Here is a 20,395-nt window from a genome sequence, read left to right as displayed (position 1 = left end):
CGAGCGAGCCTAAAAGAAAGGGAAAAAAACAGCCGGAGGTGAGAGGGGCAACAAAATGGCGGTGTAAACAACGTCTTGTTTGTTGGTGTTCTCAGCCGGCTCTAGGAACGTCTTGCCCGCATTCTCCACCACCTTGTGGCCGGGCGGAGAACAGCAACAAGTAAGTAAGTAAGTAAAATTTATTTATAAAGCACATTTAAATCCAGCATTACACTGACCAAAGTGCTGAACATAGTCCATACAAAAAATAAAATAGAATAAGGATAAAACGACAATAACAATAAAGTAATCAACAACAACAACCATAAATTAATAGCCCGGAAAAGCGAGAGAGTACAAATGCGTCTTAAGTCTGGACTTAAAAGTAGAAAGATTCGACGCACTACTTATGTCAGGAGGCAACTCATTCCACAGTCGTGGAGCAGCGACTGCGAATGCTCTGTCTCCTTTTGACTTAAGTCGTGACCGAGGGATATGTAATAGAACTTTATTAGCCGACCTGAGCGACTTTGGCGTGGAGTGCAAATAAATAAGTTCAGCAATATAAGATGGGGCTTGTCTATTGAGAGCTTTAAAAACCATAAGTAAAATCTTAAACTGAATTCTAAAAAAAACAGGAAGCCAATGGAGACGCTAAAATTGGATAAATATGATTCCGTTTTTTGGTACCAGTTAACATTCTAGCTGCTGCGTTCTGGACTATCTGTAGCCGCGCCAATGAAGACTGTGGAAGACCAACATATAACGTATTACAATAATCTAGGCGTGATGTGATAAAAGCATGAATGACCCTTTACCAGATCTTGAAAGGAAAGAGAAATTTTAAGTCTGGAAATGGTCCTCAGCTGATAAAAACTATTCTTAACAACAGAGCTTATTTGTTTTTCAAGAGACAGCTCAGAGTCAAGGATAACACCGAGATTTTTAACACGAGACTTAACATATGGCGTGAGTTGTCCTAAACTCTCAACAATGACATTCTTGATTTTAGAGGGACCAAAAAGAATCACCTCAGTTTTATCATTATTGAGCTGCAGGAAGTTGTTTGACATCCAGCATCTAATATCCTCAAGACAATCAATGAGAGGCTGCATAGAATCTGGAGATTTTAAAGGAAGATACAGTTGAGAATCATCAGCGTAGAAATGAAAAGAAATGTTATATTTCCTTATGATGTTACCAAGAGGAAGCATGTATAAATTAAACAGCAATGGCCCCAAAATGGACCCCTGCGAAACTCCATAGAAATAAGTGGCAGATGAAGACATGCACTGGCCAAGAGACACTGAAAATGACCTGAGTTTCAGATAGGACTCAAACCAGCAAAGTGCTGTACCCTTTAAGCCCACCCAATGTTCAAGGCGAGATAGCAAGATGCTATGATCTACAGTATCAAAAGCAGCGCTCAGATCCAATAAAACCAAAACTGCATTATCACCAGAATCAACCGACAGTAACAAGTCATTTAACACTTTTAACAAGGCTGTTTCAGTACTGTGGAGGGCAGTAAAGCCGGATTGAAAAGTTTCAAGTATATGAGTAGAATTTAAAAATGATTGTAGTTGTGACAGGACAACTCTTTCCAGAACTTTTGACAGAAAGGGGAGTTTTGAAATGGGCCGAAAGTTGTTCAAGCAATTAATATCAGCCTTGGGTTTTTTAAGCAATGGGTGGATAACTGCATGCTTCAAAAATGCAGGGACTGTGCCCGAAACTATGCAGGAATTAATAATTACTTGAATGCTTGGACCAATTGTATCGAAAGCATCTTTGAAAAAATTAGAGGGAACAGGATCATAAGGTGAGGTTGAAGATTTTGTCTGCATCACTAGGTCCCTTAACTCAGAGAGCGACACAGGCTGAAAACTGCAAAAGGTAGCTGTAGAAACTGAACAGTCACCCAAAAGGCCAGAACGGAGTGGAACAATTGATGATCGAATACCAACAACCTTTTCAATGAAAAATCTTAAAAATCTCTCACAATTATCAGATGTTTGTTCTACTGCACAGGAGATGTGAGGATTAATTATTGAATTTATAGTGCTAAATAAAATTTAAGGGGTATGAGAATGTTTATTAATAATATCAGAGAAATATTTAGCTCTGGCTATTTTTGCTGCCTTCTGAAAGTTCACTATGGATTCTCTAAACAATTCAAGAGAGACACTAAGGTGATCTTTTTTCCAACGCCGTTCTGCTTTCCGACAAATCTGTCTAAACGAACGAGTAGAGTCATCCAGCCATGGTTGAGATTTAAATTTAGGACACTTGTATTCCAAAGGGGCTACAGAATCCAAGATATCTGAGCAAGAAGAGTTAAATAGAGAAATTAACTCATCAGGACTAGAAGAATGTTCAGCAGCAAGAGAAATTGCTGAGGACACTTCATTACTGAGGAACATACCAGAAAACTGATTTACAGTGAGAGAGTTGATACAACGAGAATAAAAACCTGTAGTTTTCGTAGTACCCAAAAGACTAGAAAGGGTAACATTAAACACAATAGGTTTATGATCTGAGAAACAAGTATCTTCAATGATTATGTTATAAATGGAAAACCCATAAGACATAACAAGGTCCAAAGTATGACCAAGTACATGTGTAGAATGTTCTATATGCTGAGTAAAACCAAAAGAATCTAACACATGCATAAACTCAGCAACCAAGGGCTTTCCAGGACAGCATATGTGAATATTGAAATCCCCTAAGATTAACAGACGATCATGTGATGTGATAATATAAGAAACAAATTCAGAAAACTCCTTAATAAAATCTTTGTCTGGCTTTGGGGGCCTGTAAACCAGAATACATAATCACGGAGTGGTATCAGATTCTATCAAAACACATTGAGATTCAAAAGTAGAAAAGTTCCCAGCAGAAATAGTCAGAGATTTAAACCAATTCCTGAACAATATAGCCACTCCACCTCCTTTCCCAACACATCTTGGTGTACTGAAAAAATGACAGTCCAAAGGACAAAGTTCGCCCAAGACAGATGACTCACCCGCTCTTATCCAAGTCTCAGTTAAGAACAAGAAATCCAATTTGTGGCTGGTAAAAAAGTCATTTAAAATAAACGTCTTATTAGACACAGATCTGGCATTAACCAGTGCCATTTTAACCTGAGAAACAATCATTTGTGATTGACGGGCATATTCCAGTGATTTAATATTTTGAAGATTCACACCCCTGCTTTGAACGCGGACTCGTGCTGGAGCGCATTGTTCAACCGAATGTCGCTGATCCGGGACGAGGGGCAGATGACAAGCATATCTCACATCGCACGAACGCCGAGCCAGGTATAAACCACGGCGACCGTAAGAAGATGTGAAGGGATGTAGAGAGCTAGTCAAAGAGATGGAAATTTCCCTCCTAATCCTCACCCGGACACCTCTGCGATTTCCCCTCCTTCTGCGACATTTCCGCTGATGAATTGCACAGCAAGGAAGCCGGCAAGCGTACGCGGCCGAAGGGAGAGAGAATGAGGAGTAGCAATAGTCCTGTGTAATAGGACAGTCTCTGGGCTGTTTCTCCAACAAACTCTTGATGCTCAACAATGCTTGTCGGTCATAGGAGATGATAGCGTCAATGCAACGCATTAACAGCAGCAGAGATAGCATGGATAAACAAAGTGCGGAACGGACATTTAGAAACTGAGGAGACAAACGGCATGCCGACAAACACACAGGCGCCATCTTGAAAGAACACAACAAGAGTTGAGTGAGCCCCGGAGGGTGCGTTTATTGACAGTTGTGAGGGTAAGTAAACAATACGGTGGGTGAAGAGGTGAATTCGTCTTCCTGGCGGTGCAAAGTGGCTTCTTCCTCGGTGCTGGTGTCTCCTAGTGACGGTGGCCGGTGCAGGGGGTAGGTGCAAGGAAGGTGCTTTAACCCCGAACGTGCAACCCGGAAGTGGGGGACCAAGCGGTCACGGCGACTCTGTAGGAGAAAGGATACAGCGGTCAGGTAAGTCTCACAGTGCATTGGAGATGTCTCTCACTCTCTGGCTGAAGTAGGCTGCTTATAAAGCTGGCCCGATTGGTCCATGGTGAGTATAATAAATATAAATATAAATATAAATATTTACTCATGATGACAGAAGACTTGTTTGGTATTTATGTAAACAACCCCTGAAACTAACTAAATTATTAATGCATTTCAGGTGACTAAACTTCAAGCAACTGTGGTAAAGATAAACCCACCAGCAACAGTCAATGCATGGGATGCCGTATTCGAAATAAGAGAATGCTTCCTACAAGACAAATCAGGTCAGATTATGCTTACACTATGGGACAAACTAATGACTCAAGTGGAACTAAACACAACATACGAGTTTGAAAATCTACAAACCAGAGCCTTCAGAAGCAACTCAACACATCTTCAAGGAGCACTACAATCAAACCCATTCCACAACACAAAGTATTACTACCTGGAGAAGAATCAAAAGTCACAGAAGACCTTGACATCCAAACACAAATGTTATCTGAACCACTAGGAGCAAAAATTCAAATTAACAAAGTTTGTCCCAAATGCCACCACTCACAACAAGACTTTAATCCAAAATTACATAGATGCGCCACATGTAAAACTCTCAGACAAGGAAACAATTACCTAACAAAGTGCTGCGGAATAATTGAAATCATGAAAAATGATCAGGTCCTTTCTTTAACGATATCAAATTCTGTTTTGTCCAAATTCATTAGAGCAGAAATGGATCTTTCTACAACTGATGCACAAGACATCGAGGAAATGCTTTTGTCAAGTAACAACCTTTTGTTTACATACACCAACACTCTTGAAATAATTGAACTAAAAAAAACTCCAACAGACAGTGATGATGAACTTCTGGACATTACATTGGACGACAGCTCATCTCTCTCTTTCGTCAATGACAGCACATCAATTCTGTCACCGAAAAGACCTGCAGAAGACCCAAAAAAGAAATGTAAGAAAGTTGCTCTCCATCATTGAAAAGTCTGGTAAAAAGTGAAACCTTTTGTTATTAGTTTTCTCCTTTAATAGGAAAATGTTTTTTTTTTTTTGTATTAGTTTGAATTGGAGAAAAAAACCTGTTTTAGTTTGTAAAAAAAAAAAGTGTAATTTAGTTTTTTTTTTTACTATTATTACAAAAAGTGTTTTGATGCTTAATTTCCAAAATTACTGCTGAATGTAAAAGAAATGCATGTATAAACATTTACAAATGTTCTCCGTGTGTCTAAACAATTAAATTTCTTCAATTGGTTATCAAATCAATTCTGTATAGCTCACTCCACATATATCACATTTTTAATATTTATTACTGTTCCAAAAAAAAATGTCTCTGAAATAACCGGTACATGAGTTTGTTACCTGGTTATTTAGCTTCGCTTATTAGAAATTTCCATGAACACGGTTTAACAAATTACACTTACTGACAATGTCAGGAATTATAATGACAGTAGGCTTCACTTTATATGCAGTGAGAAGCAGTTTGCATAAATGCAGAGAAGAAACAAGGTTATTTTATACTTTTGATTTTATTAAACCGTTTGGGAAATCTTAAAATTAATCCCTGAAGAGCCAAAGCTCTGCAGAGTATAGCTCCAACCCACACCTGCTTGAACGATTCTAGTAAACCACGAAGAGGTTAATTAGCTGGGCCATATTGTGTTTGATAAAGGTTGGAGCTATACTGTATAGTTGTGGCCCTCCAGAAATGTATTGTGAAACTAGTTAAATTGTTACACACGACACACAATACAACAGTTTAAACTCATCTAATGTAGATTTACCAACAAGTACAAGGTTTACAAATTCACATACAGAAATAATTTAATCAAAATACACTGACAATCTGTGTCTTTCTCCTTGATGTTATTGTGTTCTTAATTAGTTCCCCACTTCATAATAGGGTCAACGCAACAAATGGTTAATTGTCAATTAGCTGATAATTAATGATCGCCTACTTGTTATCTAGATTATAAATGTAATTGAAACTAAACCAGACACACAGGCTCACCAGGCTTTACTTGTCTCTATACATTCAGTAACTCTTATTGCCATTAGATATTTTTCCTAAATATTTTAATTCAACTTTTCAAACCCAAAGAGATTTGTTTCATCACACAGTTGTTTCTGTAAGTATAGTTCAAGCCTATCTCTCTGTAAATCTAAGTCTCTATTAATAACTTATTATTGTTTTGTATTTCCCCAACAGCAAGCTGTTTGCCATTCACTGTGATAAAAACAAACTAATGGAAGTCATCGATGTTAACTTTCCACACACTGTAGCGACCGCCCAGATAAACAGTTTTTATAGAAAATGAGTTTACCAAAAATATTCGGGCGCCACCCAGCTAACAAAATTATGTAACTGTTACGTAGCTGCAACGTAATCTGGTGACCAAAGTTTCGTCGTGGCAACGTAACTAGTTACGTCGTGGCAACCGGAAAATTGAAAGGTGCTTATACGTCGCCACAACGTAACTTTGTGACGTTGCCAGTAAGTAACTGCAACTTTGTAGCAACGTCATGGCGACCTTGTGGATCTATAGTTGTGTGTTTGTAAACCAGTTACGTTGTGGCAACCGGAAAAGTGAAAGGTGCCTATACGTCGCCACAATGTTATGTTGTGACTTTGCTAGTTAGTAACTGCGGACTCGTCGTGGATTAATAGTTGTGTGCTGGTAATCAGTTGGTAATTTTGTATTATTATTTATTTTCTATGAGTGGACATGCAGTAGTTAGTCTAATTAATGACCTAATTTGACCAAACTAATGTAAAGTTGTTCCAACAGCTGTGAATGATGAATACACACTCGAAATAAATTCAGTTGATTTATTTAGAGAAAAACACAAATATAAACAGTAAAATACACTGAAATTATTAACGAAAACATACAGGATATACAGCGGAATATGAATGAAAGCCTCCAAGAAGTTCCGTGTTCACATTCATTATAAACAGATGTGCTATGCTAACGTAACATTAGCTACCAAACATTTCAGATAATACCATAATCACAGAGGTATAAATATTAACAACTGTACTTTAAATAGACAGTGGATAATGTTAATTAACCAATCTGAGGAAGTTGTTTAACTTTTTTGGCATAACTGACGAGAAACGGAGAGAAATGTCGGACGCGTCCTCTTCTCTCAGCAGCTGTGTCCGCGGTTGCTATGGTAACTCTCAACCGCCACCAGTACTGTTAACAACAACAATAATAATACAAAAAGTTTTAGCTATTTTACAGAGTTAAAGTACTTTATTTTATACATTTACATATTTATTTGTTATAAATCGTAAGACTCACCTTAGAAAGACGAATTGTTCTGTCAGACACAGCTGAAGTAGCTAAAAAGAAGTGCCTCAGACAAACGCGCTGTCCTGATACTGTATCTGCGGCAGAAGATATGGTGTTGCCCATTCTGTGTCATTATTTCAACGTTATCTTTAAAACTAGTTAAGAAATAAAAAGTTTCAAGACTCAGAAAGTGTATTTTCCTTTCTTGTGAACATCCTGTGCGAGCGGAGTGTCAGTTGCGGTCATAGGTTGTGGTGGAGGCGCGCACGTATGTCACGTGATCGACGTCACTATAATTAGCTTTTTAAAATCACTTTATTAAACCTTTTCATTGTTAAATACATTAAAAATACATTCAAGCAGCATATATAATAAACAAAATTATACTAATATAAATAAAAAATAAAATAATAATTAAAATAATTAAAAAAGCAAATTATTAACACAAATGTAATTAGTTTTATATCGCTCTTCGTTTTCAAAATATTTTATGGATTGAAATAAAATTCTAAACAAAACCATAAAACAAGCAGAAACGTTTACAAACCTACATTTGTGTATATATAAAACAACATCATTATTGCACAGAAAATCTCGTACTGTATATTAAGCAATATTCCGACTTGGTGAATAGAACATTTTATCTTAAATAAGGGAACTTTCAATCTTGTGTCTGACAATTATTTACACTTTTTAAATAGCAAATTATGGTAATCTGAGCATATAAAGAATGTGTAAATGATTGTCATGAAATTACGTGCATGCCACGTCGTAGTTACGTTGCCAGTAAGTCATGAAGTTACTAATATATTACTAATAGAATACGTATCTGGGACGTCCTAAGTAATATTACGACGTTAGGAGGATGTACTGACGATGTTGTGAGTTGGTAATTTGATGGTAATAAAGTTACGGGCATGCGACGTCGTAGTTACGTTGCCAGTAATTCATAAAGTTACCAATATATTACCAATAGAGTATGTATCTGGGACGTCCTTGGTAATAACACAACGTTAGGAGGACGTACTGACGACGTTGTGAGTTGGTCATTTGATGGTAATAAATTTACGGGCATGCGACGTCGTAGTTATGTTTTCAATTGGTAAGTCATGAAATGACCAAAAATGACCAACACATTACGTAACTGTTATGTCGTGTGTTAGCAGGTTGATAACTAGATTTTTTGGAAAGCAATATTATATACTTTTAACTTAACGGACTGTGTCAAAGCAACTTTACAATATTAAATAGGACAATAGTTTCAATAGTGCAAATAGTTTCAAAAGTTGCAGATGGGAGTTTTACTTACTCAAACATGTTCTGAGGGCAGAAAGGAAAATGATTGGTTTACAGATTCAGCCAATGAAATTGAAGCAGAGGCGGGGTCAGGAAATTTGGACGTGAAGAGGGAAATCCTTCAGACAGATACGTTATTAACGCTTCGTGTGAGACATTTATTGCAAGGTAAGTGAATTTACCATGTATTTATAAAAAAAAATAATCAACATATGTGTCGTTTACTAAGATAACTAGCGAACAATACGATCATATCCTATGCATTTTCATTTGAATGCTTCATCAGTCGATCGCAGCAAAGCTGCTTCCCAGGTAGCCAAAAACATCTGGCCCAGTACTGGCCCAAATCCGGCAATCCGGAAGAAATGACTCGGCCCGGATCCGGTTGCCGGACCCTTGTGAATTCCGGTAATGAATGACGCGCCAGAATCGGCCCGAATACACTGGCCCGAGTCCGGGTGCCGAAACTGAGCCGACACTGCCGGCATCGGCCCGCAATCGTGCCAGCAGCGATTATACAGTTAGCCGGTACTGGCCCGTGTCCGGCTGCCGAAACTGCCGGCATCGGGCCGCAATCACGCCGGCATACATTTTACAGTTAGCAGGCACTGGCCCGAGTGTGGATTCCAAATGGAAATGTATATGAAATACAGACCTATTTATTTAATTATAATGAAATTTAAGCAGTATTAGCTTGTTTGCTAAAGTATATAGCCTACTTGGATAGGTGTAACTGTTCATGTAATTAAATGGTTCCTTAAAAACTACAAAAATGTATTATTCATGATTTCCTCCAGGTTTTTTTTTTAAATGTTCTTTCCACAAATATCACACACACACATGCCACTCACTCTCACCCCCGCCCCCAAGTAAGAATGACACCATATAAATACTGTACGAGAAACGTTTATTGAATTTATTATTGAAAAAATAAAAACATCAACGATCAGGACCTCAAGGTTTCCTAAAGGAGAGACAATAAATGAAAGAGAGAGAGATAAAGAGGGGACACATATTGACACATATTAGTCAGGTCTCAGTGATCTCAGTGGTAAATGGAAACAACATTTGGAGCTTACCTTAGGAAGAAATTCTTTTGTTGTAGGACATGCTCTCTTCTTCCACTATGGCACTCTTATAAACTTCTCGGTTTCTCTCTACATCACACTGCTATATTTGCAGAAAATATTTTTAAAAGAAAATTGTCAGTCATATGGGGCAAAAGTTTGCCTATTTAAACATGAAGCTTTGAATAAAAAATCACTTTATGTGATTAAACAGTCATCTTATTTAGACTTTTTTTCAGACTTTATTATGTTTAATAATATGTATGTTTAATATATTTAATATATTTAATTTATTATTTAATTTTAACCTAATACAATTTTACAGTTTAAAAATGACAAGAGTCCTATAAAAGTTCGGGCACTCTGTGTGTCACTACTTGGCAATTAACTTATTGGCAAATATCACAGCCTGTGAAACAATGCAGTTTACAGCTATACAAATAATAAGAGTATTTAAAATGTAACATGTAAAAATTTCGGTAAAATTTAAAATAAACACTCACAACACCCTGACTTGGTACAACAAAATTAATCTTAAGATATTATGGACCATCTGATTTGAATTTCCTAAAATAAACCATATACTTACACATGGCAAAATATAAAATTTAATTACTTACATGGCACAGATGCACTTTTTTCAGATGATCTTGACAAATCTGACAAAAAATATGAAAAAGCAATCACAAAAAGATTAGAAGAAGTACAGCAGAAAGGCACACTACTTCACTATTCACTAACACCAATGAATACATGAATAAAAACTGCTGTATACAAATATTGTGAATTAGTTTGATAGTCAGCTGAAAAAAATATACCTGCAAAGTCAAAGGCGCTTAATGCTGTGGAGCCTTTGGGGTTCAGCTGCCACTGACACAAAAACAAGGGGGGAAATGAGTCACACAATGCATATATCTGTACAAACCGAAATGTATTGATTTTTAATAGGTTATTACTTACTCATCAGTGTATTGAACATGGCAAATCCAAGATGCAGAATGAGTTGATCACTTACAACAATCGGATGACAATCTGACAAAAAAAGAAAGAAAAAGAAATAATGTTTTCATTATTAAAATTAATTATTTTACTTGTATATGACTTTTATTCCCTGTTTATGCAAGCCTAATGTTTTACTTTTATTGTAATTTGTTATTAAAAAAAAAAAAGAATTATTATTCTCATAAGGAGGATAGGCTACATTGGCTTGTTAAGTCTTTCTGTCTCTTGCTCGCTCTATCTCACATACAGCGAGAGAGAGAGAGCGTGCACGTTCAGTGTGTGTCAGTGTCGCGCGCTCTGTCAAATCTGAGACAACACAACTTAAATCTGATAATGTTATTGTTGATAATTGTAAAATTAATATATTTTTTTAACTAACGTTACCTTGACCGACATGAATGTGAGGTTTTCTCAATTCTAGCAGATCTGCGCAAATGACGTCATACAGATAACGGCATTAACGGTCAACGGTGCTGAAGAGCGGGCCATAAAAAATAAAGATGGGAAGACTCGTTTATATGAACAGTAGTTTTAGACATTGTACATTCAAATAACAGTCTGTTGATTTTACACTTATGTACACAAAAAATACTTTACCTGGAGAAAGCTCTTCCGTCGAGCGATGTCCACTTAACCAAAGGGAGTTCGGCTGTGCGCGTGATGTGAACTGATCGCAGCTTATATAGCCTCTGGTTCCTTCGCGGGCTTCGCACATGAGGTGTAAAATAGTCAAAGTTATATTTATAACAATTTTATTCATTTAATTTTTATCATCTCAGGTGTATATTTAGTTAATTATACCTTGTTATATCCCCCCCCCCCCCCCAAAAAAAAAATAAACACACACACACACACACACACACACACACACACACACACACACACACACACACACACACACACACAAGGCAAGGCAAGGCAAGGCAAGTTTATTTATATAGCACATTTCATACACAATGGTAATTCAAAGTGCTGTACATAAAAAGGAATTAAAATCACAATAGCATAAATTTAAAATAATAATCACAACAATAAAAACACACACACACACACACACACACACACACACACACACACACACACACACACACACAGAGGAGATTTAAATTAGAGAACAATCTAAATGTAAAGGAATGTAGAGGCCTGTAAAAGATTCATTTAAACAGCAATGGTAAATCATGACTTGAAACTAATGTGGCAAATGTTAAAGGTGAGGAGTAATAATCACGCAGAAGAGTTTTCAACAAAAAGGACTTGCTTGCAATGTGCCAGTGTTTTCAGTAAACTCTTTGAGGTACATTTTAGAGCTGTGTAAAGCTTTGAAAATACAGACCCTGTCCCATCATACCAGTGCTTACAGTCCTGCTTATCATTGTCATCCTTATTGCCATCATTATCTCTATCAACATTGTATACCAGTGTCTGTATGCATGACATGGCTGCTGTTCGGAACTCATCAAGGTTGTAACTGTTTTCAGGGGCTTCAGTACCTGACATATATCTTCCAGAACCATGACATCTTGATCAGAGAGTGTGATAAGGTCTTTAGCTTTTTTTATTTAAATGTCTTTTTCTGCAAGTGCAAAATAGATAGCAACTTGTTGCTCTAAATAGCGTGTGATCATTTCATAGCTGGAGTTCCACCTTGTAATGACATCTTGAACCAACGTGTGAGGAGGAAGCTGAAGCATGTCTTGTTTTGTCTTTAAGACGGCTGCTGCAGTGGTGCTTCTGTGGAAAAAAGTGACCACCCTCCTGACTCTGCCCAAAAGACGGGAAATCTGGTTTACTCCCAAACCCTTCTGGGAGGCAAGATTCACAGTGTGGACAAAACATCCAATGTGTGGAGACAATCCAGCTGCATGTGAGGTATTGACAATGTTCTTTGCATTATCAGCTGTCACAGGAATTGTTGTATTTTGTCTGTTCAACTTCCATTCCAGTACCACTTTAGCACTTCTGCTAAATGTTCACTTGTGTGAGCTTCATATATGGGGCCAGTTTGAAGTTTTCATTATTCATTAGGCCAGTCATCATTAATGCAATGCGCTGTGACAGTCATAAAGCTCTGTGTTGCTCTGAAGGTCCAGCAATCTGTAGTCAAGGCTACTAAATGTGCACTGCTATGACCTTCAATAACTTTCTCCTTCACATTATTGTACATGGAGGGTATTACTGTAGCTGTGAGATGCGTTCTACTTGGGATTTCGTAGCGCGGTTCTAGCACGCTAATTAAATGCCTAAACCCAGAGTGTTCTACCACTAAATAAGATGCATGTCCACGGCAATAAATACTCCAACCGCGCTTCTAATTGCCTTTGCACGTGTTGAGTTACTTGGAAGTTTTATTCCAAATGAAGACGGGAGAGTAGTTTGTGTTACACATGTTTTTGTGGTGCCTGCGGAGATGCCCTGCCATGTTAGTCATGCTGCCGGTGGAATAATGTGGTATACGTACATAGCAGAGCTTGCAAACTGTGTTTTTTTTTTTTTTATGTCGACAACAGGAACGTTGTTAACATAACTCACTGGAAATCCAAAATACTTCCACACCAGCGACTTCAGTGAAAAAGGAAGGGGTTCAAGTGCTGTCGACAGGTCTCCTGCGTCTGCAGTTGCCATCCTATATTTTGGCTGTTTGTTGTAGCTGTTAGGTTGACTCGCAGCACTTCAACAAGCTTGTTTTTTTTTTCACTTCGCAAGCCAAGCTGACGTGACTTGGAGGCATGGCAGCATAAACGATTCCATTTTTTGATTCGATAATCGAGATTGAGCATGAATTTCGATTGATTTTTATTTAAAATTGAAATCGTGACAACCTTAATTTACACACACAAGTATATTTCTAAATGGGAATAATGAATATCACACACATTTACAGTTTGATTTTATCTGTTGTCCAGACCATGGTTCACATGGTCGTACTGCCAAGCAACTTCTCCTTCTGGTGAGTTGAAGGACTCTTAGTACAGTTCTCGGATATTTTGTGCCTCCACAGATGCCCGCTGCCCCCTAAAATGTTGAAAACATTGTAGTGTTTGCTCACAATCATGGGCGTCCTCTGTCATCCTGATCCTGGTCATTTGCATTTGGCCGTAAATAATTGCAAAATGCACAAGCAGCTTTTACAACTTAGTCAACAACAGCTGGTTGAACCCGTAAAGTTCTTTGGAAAACCCAGAAGCGTTGGCTGAGGATGCCAAATGCACTTTCAGAGATGCGTCGTGCCTGAGAAAAACGATAATTGAAAACTTTGTCTGTGGGGAGGCGGCATTCAGGGTATGGCCAGAGGAGGAATGACTTCAGTGGAAAAGCTTCATCCGCCACAATGACATGGTTAATTGGTTAATTTTTCCCACCTCAGGAGCACCTCAGAAGTTCTCTTGGTGGTGGAACATTCAGAGTTCCATCTCTGAGTGACTTTCCCAGCACAGAATTGGCAAAAAGGCATATATAGGTATGCCAATTAGGCATTTTGTCAGCAGATGCTGATACCAGTGCCATGCCGGTAATTTCGCCAGTGATAATCGCTTGGGCAAAAAATGTCTTGAAAAATGTATGCACTGTATGCAGAAAAATACAAAGATAATAAAGGCTTTTAATTAAATTCCATTTAAAAGCTTTACTTAGATATTTAAAGGTGCAGTGTGTAATATTTAAGATTATCTCTAGACAGAAATGCAATATCATATACATAACTATGTTTTCAGGGGTGAATAAAGACCTTACTTAATTAACCATTATGTTTTTATTACCTTCCATACCAGTTTATATCTACATACACCACGGGTCCCCCCACATGGAAGCCGCCATTATGTTTCTACTGTAGCCCTGAACGGACAAACTGCTCTACAGATCGTGTTTCATCACTGCTGTTCTTGGGAAAAAACACTGACACAATGATGAACAAGTAACTGCAATATTCACAATAACATAGTTTTATTGAATTATCAAGTAAATATAATTCTCTTATTTACGTTTTAAAAGAAACTTCATTATTCTTTGCTGTCTGAAACGACGACATCTTAATCGCGTGTCGGTTGCCGTAGTTTCTGTAAAGGGAGGGGTGAGCGGTGGACAGGTTGCAATTCAAAACTTAACCGCTAGATGCCGCAAAAATCTACACACTGCACCTTTAAAACAAAGCCTAAAACATCATGGCTTTTAACTATTGAAGCTAAAATATATTTTTTTCTTATGCAAATACAAACAGTCGACCACAAATCTAGATAATAAAATATAAAAGATAATGTATTAATAAAAAGGTATCATTTAATAATGACTCAAAGCAAAATGATCATTAACCCTTTAGAACGTACGATCACACCGGTGTGATTTGTCTTGGCTGGTCCCTGGAGCGTACAAACACACCGGTGCGATTCGAACGTTTGCCGCATCACGTCATCAGCTGCTGAATTCAAATCTGTTTTGGCGCTTTTGCTGGCTCTGAGCCAGATCGGACGCGCTGAGTGCTTGTCATATTATCACAACTATTCAGTGTTTTCAACCATATAATGCTTATTTTAGGTTTCAGACATTTAAATAGACATAAGTACTAGCAAAACCATACATTTGTGACCCTGGACCACAAAACCAGTCATAAGGTTAAATTTTACAAAACTGAGATATATATATATACAGCATATGAAAGCTCAATAAATAAGCTTTCTATTGATGTATGGTTTGTTAGGATAGGACAATATTTGGCCGAGATACATCTATTTGAAAATCTGGAATATAAGTGTGCAAAAAATCAAAATACTGAGAAAATCACCTTTAAAGTTGTCCAAATTAAGTTCTTAGCAATGCATATTACTAATCAAAAATTACATTTTGATAGGTTTACAGTAGGAATTTTACAAAAAATCTTCATGGAACATGATCTTTACTTAATTTCCTAATGATTTTTGGCATAAAAGAAAAATCAATAATTTTGACCCATACTATGTATTTTTGGCTATTGCTACAAATATACCCCAGCGACTTAAGACTGGTTTTGTGGTCCAGGGTCACATTTATAGTTTGTAAAATACACACTGATGTCTATGGAAGCGGCAATAATGATCCTAGAAATATATTCTGACAGCATAATTTATTGATAACATATACAGATTATTTAGGTAACTATAAAGTTCACTCTCTTTTTCTCCCAGCTCACCAGAGACTTACTTTAATGTCTTTCGGGAGGAGAGGATTCATTTGCGTGTGTTAAATCCATAGACTGTAAAAAATATGGACGTAGTATCCGTGACGTCACCCGTAGGATTCTGAAGCGCTAATTTGAAGCTCATAGTGGGCGGGAGTCGGCCGTCGCCATCTTGGAATCGCGTCATCGCGCGTCACTCCCGGATAATCAAAAATGGGCAAAAAGGCGGGATGTGGGTGGAGCTGGTTGCTGAAACCACGCCTGCCTAGAGCGACAGTGGTGACAGCAGCGGCAATCCCCCTGTCACTCAAGTGGCCACGCCCTTAATTATGCTGAACTTTAAGGCTTAATATAACTTAAACGGATGAGTTTTAAAAAAAATTCACCCCCCTCACAGTTGACATGAAGGGCAAAACTAGCTATATAGACCAAAACCATTTTTTGAACCAGGCTGTAAACATACTTTTTTCTGCTGTAAATTTGGGCATTTTAACATGGGGAGTCAATGGGATTGACTCCCTTTTGCAGCCAGCCTCAAGCGGCCAGTCGATGAATTGCAGTTTCAGTCACTTCCGTGTTGGTTTCACGAGGGAGACCGGAAGGTTGCCCCTTGGTTAAATTCCACAGCTCGGATTCAGCGCGAACAAACATGGCGGCGCCCATCACCCGGTATAGATGAACTAACGCGGTCATAATAAAAGTATTTGGACTTTTAAATACATTTACTTGCACATATTTCGAAATCAGAATATAAGACATTTAAAAATTTGGCGAGCATGCTTGTGAATATTAATAATAAAAAAGGGAAAACAAAATAAAAGCGATCCATGTGTCTTACAGTGCTGTTGTGGCTGCGGTGTGTCACATGACGCGTCGCCATGGAAACAGTAATGCCAAACATTCCAAAATAATGGTCGCCCAAAAAAACTTACTCTTTGGGGTTAGATAGAATATTTTAAACTCACGTGTGAAAACTAATGAGATTGATCTCTCTCCTACTAATTTACAAGTAGGAATGGGTGTAAATATACATGCTAGACCAGTATGTGTAAATCTGCCAGAGATATACACAAAAATCAACTGATTGTTTCTGCATGACTGTGTATAGCAGATGATGCATAAAACTAGGGATGCACCGATACGAATCGGCCGATCATGCTTGCTCGTTTTGTCAGTAAAGCCGGTTCTTTAATCAGCGGTAAATGCCATCGGGGGCGTGATTTCACGTTGAGCCGTATATACTACACACAGCCGTTGTTTACCGACGAGCTGCGCAAATCAATGTTCATTATCAGTGTGAATGTGCGCAGCTCGACGTTAAACAACGGCTGTGTGTAGTATATACGGCTCAACGTGAAATCACGCACCTGATGACATTTACCGCTGATTACAGAACCGGCTTTACTGACAAAACGCGCAAGTGATCGGCCGATACGGATCGGTGCATCCCTACCTAAAACGCTTCCCACATGCGGTGAAATTATACGGTTATAGTCTAGTGTGGATCCTCTAATGTATTTTCAGATATGATGACGGCTTAAATCTCTTGTTGCAGTGTGAACACTTAAAAGGTTTCTCTCCAGTGTGGATCCTCTCATGTATTTTCAGGTTTCCTGACTTACTGAATCTCTTGTTACAATGTGAACACTTATAAGATTTCTCTCCAGTGTGAATCCTCTTATGCCGTTTCAAATAAGTTGCTGAAGTAGAAATCTCTTCACAGTCAGAACACATGCATTCTCTGACACCAGTATTTATATTCTCATATACTTGCAACCTTTGTAGAGGTCAAAAACTCTTACCACACAAATGGCATGAATGTGGCTTCACCTTTGTATGAACTTTCAAGTGATTCCTCAGACCTGAGGCTGCTAAATACACTTTACCACACTGATCACATGTGTGCTTCTCTCTAGTGTGGATGTTTATGTGCTTCTTAAAGCTTGATGAGCGTGAAAAACTCTTCCCACATTGATCACAAGTAAATGGTTTCTCTCCAGTATGAATTCTCATGTGACGCTCAAGATCTGATTTCTTTGTGAAACTCTTTCCACACTGAGTGCAGCTGCAACATTTCTGCTTTTCTTTTCTTTAAATCTTTCTGTTTGACTTGAGAGCAACTCAAAGCTTTTTCTCCAGTTTTGAAATGATTTTTCTCCTCAGCTTGACTTGATTCTTCATTCTCCTCTTTTTCTTTAATCGACTCTGAAATAAAAGTAAAAATGGTTCATTTTCAGTAACTTGTTATAAGCTGAGAAACATGAACAAACTAACATCTGAGAGCAGTGCCAGTAGGTCCTACAGATGGTGGCACCGGAAGCAGATTTGGTAGAGCTGGTGTGTGATATCAAAAATAAAAATAATTTAAAGGGGTCATATGATGTGGTATCCTTTGGAGTGTTACAAGATGTTTGTGCTGCAAAGCTTAAAGTCTCAAAACCAAAGAGATATTTATTATAAAAGTTAAGACTTAGCCACAACTCCCTAAAACAGCTCGTTCAAACACATCTCCACTTGTCCACTTCACGGTGTGAGTAGATTAGTGTAACACCACCCATATAAATATGAATATAAAAAGAAAGATGGCGTAACTTGTAACCAACTGTAGTAGTATTGCAGCGCGATGTTGTGGAGACGCAGTGCGTTTCATTGCAAAAGCGAACGTTCTTTGTTTGGACTTTCAAATGAGGACACAACAAGAAATCAGTGTTTAAGTTATATTTACAACACTGTTCTGGAACTGTAAAATGCAAATATTCTAAAGCCTTAAGAAGTGGGCCAATCACAATATTGCAAGGACAGTCTGCGCTTCTGACTGATGGCCTGTAAGAACATTTTCATATTTAAAGAATTCAGTACTGACTATTCAAACGTGAGTTTTAAGCAATGTAGAGTAGAGCTTGATTCTCATTCTATGATCGCAAATGCACACTTGGTGTTATGTTTACAATGCGTGACAAAATGCATAAAAAGACAGTATGAGTAATTGTAATCAATCATCAAATTCAAGAATCAATAGCCGCGTTTCCACTGTCGGGCCAAAAGCGGGCGTGCTAGTGCGTGCCAGAGCCAGTCGCGTTTCCACTGTCACTTCCGGGGCCTGATCGTGCCTCGTCGGTGCTTCCTCAGGGCCAATGGCCCGGATTTTTCGGCCCGACGAAAACCTTGGGCCAAAGCAGGCCAGCCGGGGCTTGAGGCGTGGTCAAAGTGAAAGGCGGAGTGTGTCTGCGGTATGCGCATTTCGCTGTATTACTAATACAGGGCTCTTCTATGTATTTGGGCCGATGACAATATACAACGCCAGTTTGACGGCGTCTGCAGAAACAAAGACGTGATAAAATACATATCGTTGCTGGACTCGCAATATCCAGCGCACTACAATGCTAGTTCGAGACAAGTTGAAGAAATTGCGGGCGCACGGCGCAGTACAAAGCCATAAAAACGCACAATGGATAAAGCGGTGCCCAGAGAAGACACTTACATTAGGCAGATATTATATGGAAATGCCGTTTTGATGGGCACATTACTTAAATGGTTATCTGATGGGGCACCTTTTGTGTCCTGTGTAAACCAGGTCCTATTCAGTAATAGTTACACTATTAACTGTTGTTACAGATTTGTGATGAAAACATTTAAATGCCTGTCTGATTAGTATCTACTCGTATTTAAATTTGGAAAAATGCAAATAAGATCTGATGTATAAGTTTATTTACATCGTCCGAAAAAACCCACAGAAACTCACCAACACACCTTGATAAATTGTTAACATACACTGTACCTGTATCTGTACCTAAATAAAAGCATACAAAATTATACTAGAAGTACAACTGTGTAGTTATTTTTCGCAGTAGTGTGTAGATAATATGCAACATTTAGTTTAATGTAATACAAAGTTAGACGAAAGACTTGTGTGTCGGTCATAAAAACAAAGCTTCTTTTCAAGTGATTTATTAATGTAATATATTACAAATATTGCTGCTGCATAAACAACTGTTGCAGAGCACTTCTTGCATCAGAACAGACATCACCAACATTAGACGTTTCTGCATTCGCTGTATCCGGCTTCCACGTCGCTTTATTGTTCTTTTTCGCCTTGCAGCTAATATAAGCTTTCGCCTTAAACGCTGCTGAGCCTCCGTCTTTGTGTCTTGTTTTCGCTGCCTCATCTTCCACCAAGAAAACACCGAAAGGAGCAAACAGCCGCTTCGGCTCTCTTCCTTCGATAATCATACTACGGTGACTTACTTTCAATCTCCCCGCTGAAAGGGGAGAGGTTTCGTGACGTTTGATTCAAAGAGGTGTGTAAAGGGCGGGCTTTAGGTTTGCACAGCGAGGCTACTGGCTCGATAGTGGAAACGCAGCTTACTTTTGGTCTTGGTGCTTGCGACTCGAGGCCATTGGCCCCGCCCGGCACGCTCTTAGCACTGGCTCGCACTGGCCCGACAGTGGAAAAGCGGCTAATATAAACAACAAGGTATGCAACAAAAGCCTCATTTATAATGGGTTTTATCGTTTCTGTCTCGATGCGGCAAAAATGGCACACACATGAATGGGGTGTAACATTTCCAACACACACTTAAGGTATTCGGCCAAACCACA

This window comes from Garra rufa, chromosome 17 (assembly GCF_049309525.1).
Source record: "Garra rufa chromosome 17, GarRuf1.0, whole genome shotgun sequence".
In the NCBI taxonomy this organism is placed as follows: Eukaryota; Metazoa; Chordata; class Actinopteri; order Cypriniformes; family Cyprinidae; genus Garra; species Garra rufa.
This window is presented reverse-complemented; position numbering follows the sequence as displayed.